Source organism: Solanum pennellii, chromosome 11, assembly GCF_001406875.1.
Source record: "Solanum pennellii chromosome 11, SPENNV200".
NCBI classification, from domain to species: domain Eukaryota; kingdom Viridiplantae; phylum Streptophyta; class Magnoliopsida; order Solanales; family Solanaceae; genus Solanum; species Solanum pennellii.
In genome coordinates, this window is record NC_028647.1 from 44,365,054 (window position 1) to 44,370,236 (window position 5,183).

The 5,183-nt window shown below is 28.7% G+C and overlaps 1 long non-coding RNA gene across 1 annotated transcript in view; it reads right to left on the minus strand.

Moving 5' to 3' along the window:
• Nucleotides 1–3,770: 3,770 nt before the first annotated feature.
• Nucleotides 3,771–5,183, minus strand: part of LOC114074818 — a 13,665-nt gene continuing 12,252 nt past the window's right edge. The window contains exon 2 of the long non-coding RNA XR_003575107.1: nucleotides 3,771–4,012. This is a non-coding gene — a long non-coding RNA (uncharacterized LOC114074818). The remainder of the gene's footprint in view (nucleotides 4,013–5,183) is intronic.

Here is a 5,183-nt window from a genome sequence, read left to right on the forward strand (position 1 = left end):
TAGTTTAGTAATTTGATCATAGATGTTCTTGTGGTGATGACTTCCAGATTTTGGGGAATAATAGATGTTGAATTTTAGAAGTTATTGAATTGGTTTTTAATTAATGAGTTTAAGTCTTCCGCATTACTTTCTGTTGATATTATATTGAAATGTTAGGGTTTAGATTGGTTGGTTCGCTCACATAGGAGGGTAAGTGTGGGTGCCAGTCGCGGCTCGGTTTTGGGTCGTGACATATGTATTTTTTTATGGTATAAATCCATGTATTTCTAATCATACGACTTGGTTTCTTTCAATGTTAAAGAAAACTAATTTTTGAAGAAAAACAAATTACGTTGTTGCTTCTTAAGCTTTTTATAATATAATTTCCTATGTACATATTTAATCAAACTAATTTCTTGGTTTCCATTTTTGTAATAGTTATATTTCCTTTGATTCGACTAAAAACTATTTTATTATATTCAGGTTCGTAGTTGTATATTTTCAAATTATTCTATTGCACAAATGTCAATTGGGTACTACCATTTTAATTAGGAAAATTTACTTGGATGAGTGCGTTTTAATAAATAATTACTTATTTTAGTGATATTTTATTTATTTATTATCATTTATATTAATTCTATATTAAATATGTAATATTTATTTAAAGTGAATTAAGTATGTAATATGTATGTATTGTCACTGTTTTAAAAAATAAATTATGTTTGTTTGGTAAGAATTTGACATATTGTATTATAAGTGTATCAAAATGTGTTATAAATGTATTATTGATCAATAAAACTTGTATTATATGTGAATAATAAATTATGCTTTGTAATATGAATTAAAAGTGTATTATAAATGTATTAAAAGTGATCAAGTGAAAAAATGTTATTGCTATAAATGATAAATAATTTTTATTTATAGTATATTTATGTAAGTTTACCTTTTAATTATTGAAAAAATTACTTATATACACACCATTAGTTTACTTATTTTCTATTATTCCCTTGTTTTTTAAAATATTACTAAAATCATCTTTTTTACTCCTTAAAGTCAGCTTCTGGATACGTAACTGCATATATCATAAACTATGTTTCTCTTCCCATTTTTTCCTCTCTTGAAATCACGCCATATTCTCTTCCATGATCTTATCATTCTAATTTTGAATTTGAATTTCAAGATACTTCTCTCTCAAGTCAAAGGATTTCTCACTCCTTTCTAGGTATTGTTTCAATTTCTTCACTCTCGTTCACATTTGATGTTTTTTTAAGGAGTGATACATTTGTGGAGGATTCTCCTTTATTTAGTTTAGGTATTATCAAGATAATGCCATCCAACACTAATCGTGTTTGTGACCGTTAAGATTTAGGTTGGGCTGAGAATAGATCAAAAAAATTGCATGATCCCTTAGTCATGGCGAATGTGAGTACTGAGAAGGTGAAGAATGATGTTCCTTCTTCTTCAAAAGCAAAGATTGAAAAAACCCCTAAAAAAGGGGTCAAAAAAGTATTATCCTCAATTTTCTAATATATTTTTCTGTTTTTTTGTTGCTCAATATTTGAATCAATTAGGGAGTTAAATTGTTATGAACATTATTGACAGATTTATGTTTTCATATTGTAGTGTATCAACATGCAATTTAAATTTTGATTCAAAAACCCAATTTTTCATTATATTCTCAATGTATCTTAAAATAAATTATACATTTAATGAGCTTCACGATGTATTAGTCCTAACATACCATACACTTAAATACAAATATGTAAAGTTCTTTAAAAATTTTATGGATTGTTATTTTCAAGCTTTTCTTTTTAACTAATTCAAAAAAAAAATCTATCTTTTATTATCAATGTATCTAAGTTATAATGTATCATTCTCAACTAATGACATACATTGTCTTGTAATATGCTTATTTAATATCAATCTTAATTCATCACTTAGCACATATGATATATAAATGAATTATTAAGGTTTATTGTGCATCATATACGAATATTAATATTGTATATTAGATACAAATATAATAATTATTGTAAGTTTAGCTATACTAAGGAAACTTATTCGGGTGACATTAAAAAATTATCTCTAGTGTTGCCTACATACCTCCAGAACAGTAGTTTTTTTGATAAATTGGAGCGAACTGACTGGTCATCTTTTCATGCTTATAAGGATAAGGAAACTGGAAGTTTATCGAAATTAAAACACCTTTTTCTTGTTGAATATGTACAAGAAATTACTCCTCGAGGAAACGACACACTGTAAGTTTTATAAATCTTTGTTTTATAGAATATGTTCAATTCGTTTTTGTAATGTATCTTATGCATTTATGGGGATTATGGATTGATTGTAGCCGCTTTTGTTGAATTCCCCAGCGATGAAATCCCAATCCAATTCAATGCTTTCTGATTTGATTAGCTCCGCACAAGATACGTACCTTGCTATAGAAATACGAGAGTCAAAAAGTCGAAGCATGATAAGTTAGTGATAATGACGATTCCTCAAAGCTTAGGCGATATTTCACACCGCCGGATCATGATGCCTTAGTTAATCTAGAATAGTTATTATGTATCATTAGATACACAATGTATTTTAGTTAGTACTATTTTCAAGATACATTAACTTTAAGTGTTGGAGCGTTTCTCCAAAAACTTGTTTTGCCTGTCTTTTAATGTCAATATATTTTATTCCTTTAATCTCAGAATATATATTGATATTCATTTATAAATTCTTATATTTAAACAATGTAATTAAATCATCATCAATTTGAAATGAAGACCAATTTAAGAAAATTTTGTTTCCTAACAGTAACAATTCAATATATTTTATCAATAACATATAAAATCATAATACATTCTAAAAAAGGCATCTTAAAAAGTTATAATGGAAAATTTATTGAATTGAAAATTTTAAAACTGAAACAAAATTGTATTCTAAAAAAATCTTTTAAAAAGTTGTAACCAGTAGATATATTTTGTTCATTTAATCTTTACGGACACAAATTTTTGATAATGTATATGATATAATAAGTGTTATCTATATGATACATGAAAAAATAATATATATGATACATGTTTTCATATTTGTTGTGATAAATCCACTGATGAGCTACTTAATTGATCAATTATGTATCATATAAGTATTAAGATACAATAACTTACTTAAAATAGATAGGCTATTCATGATTTACCGCATACGCTACACCAATTATTATGTATATGATACGTTATACATAGTCAACATAAGACTTTACACAAAATGTATACGATACAAATACACATAATTATTTGTATATCGACGATGATATTTGTTTTATTAGGAAAAGAAAAAAATATTTATTTTTGAAGAGTTTTTGACTTTTTAGAGTCGGCACTTAATTTTTGAGAAAAATTAAGAAAAACTTCTATTTTCAAAAGATTTAACATCAAAAACACTTGAAAATAACTTTAAAGGGGTTCGGGATTCCAATTAACGTCTTAAGAAGGTTCAAAAGCACCTAAGACGTCCGCTAAATGCGGTTATCCGAACCAACTCATTTGGGCTAAAAATTTGTTTAACTTACAATTGTTTTGGAATAAATTTTTTTATAGTTGTTGGAATTGAATACTTAACATTTTATCTAAGTGAAACATCTAACTTGAGAAATTTACTATATTAAAAATATTAATCTTGATTCAATTTTAAGTTGTGAAAACATTACGGTGTTCGTGGGAATTTGGATTCTTTAACTTTAAAACTACTGGCAAATAAAAAAAAAAAAAACAAAAATAAAAGAGAGAGAGAGAGAGAGTGTGTTGGGTCCAAATCCGGGTTATCTATCCGCCTGAACCGGCATATGAACCCACTTTCTTTTATTTTTGGGGTTTAGGCCCATTGCACCTGTCCTAAACTAGCAAAATAATAATAATACAAAAGGGCTTAGACCCAAATAAAATACAACTTTTTTCCAAAATAAAAAATTTGGACTTTTTGTCCAAATCATTCAATTTCTTCAATCTTCTTCGATTCTTTGAACCTCGGGACCTGTTTGCCTTTTCTACGAGTCGAATCGAATGGGAGAAATTAAGACTTTGATGCTTTCTCGAAATCCAAGGGAAGGATAAGAGTTCACAATGAACTCAAACGGGTTTCATATGCGAGACAAAATAAAAAAGTGTAAGTGGCAAATTACGAGAAATAAGGACGATATGGTAAATCACGTAAAGAAATACATAACATTGAATTCCCATATCGACTAAGAAGAAATGTCGGAGATTATGAATAAATTCACGTCAAACTAAATATTTTACTCCTTTTTATTAGAAGGTGCATATGAACGCTCATATAATAATACGTATAAGTATAAGAAAAGGAAAGAAAAACCACACTAGGGTCATAAACACACACATTAGAGCACCAATACAAACACATCCAAATAAATATATATGATATGCAGTAACTAATTCTAAGACCCCCAACTTTTCTTCAAACACTTTTTTTTTGTTTTAAAAAAAACATATGTTCAAAGCAGTAAAGAAAGGGGCCATGAATGCTAATAGACCACGAACACCTAAACAAAATTTAGAAATCTCGACAAGATAGACACAATTTCTTAACTCCATGGCGATTCATCAAAATGGACCCACTTGCAGATAATACACGAAGCTCAATATCAAATTCGAATGACTCGTTTCGACTTTAGCAAGCAAGAAACGACACACTTAATGAATATCCAACATATTTTGTACAAATCGGTTACCTATTGCTTGCTGCTAAAAATTCATAAATAGCAAGAACAAACTAAAGCTAGTAGAGCGACCTCCCAACTAGTCCTTGTGCGACTGTGAAACCAAGAAAATACGAACAAGAGCAATTAGAGGTCAGTCCCCCCCCAGACACAAACCGAACCAAACTAATCATTTTCGAAGTCAAATGCGCTCCAATAAAACTCAAACAAGAACTTGTTCATGATTTAAGATAGCGACAAACTACAAACTAGCATGCTTTATGATGTAAAAATTTTGTCAGGACAAGTTAACCATGGATACAAAAATGAAATCTTGATAGTCAAAAACTGTCACGACCCAAAACCGAGCCGCGACTGGCACCCACATTTACCCTCCTATGTGAGCGAACCAACCAATCTAAACCTTAACATTTCAATTTAATATCAACATGAAGCAATGCGGAAGACTTAAACTCATTAATAAAAGACAATTCAATAACTT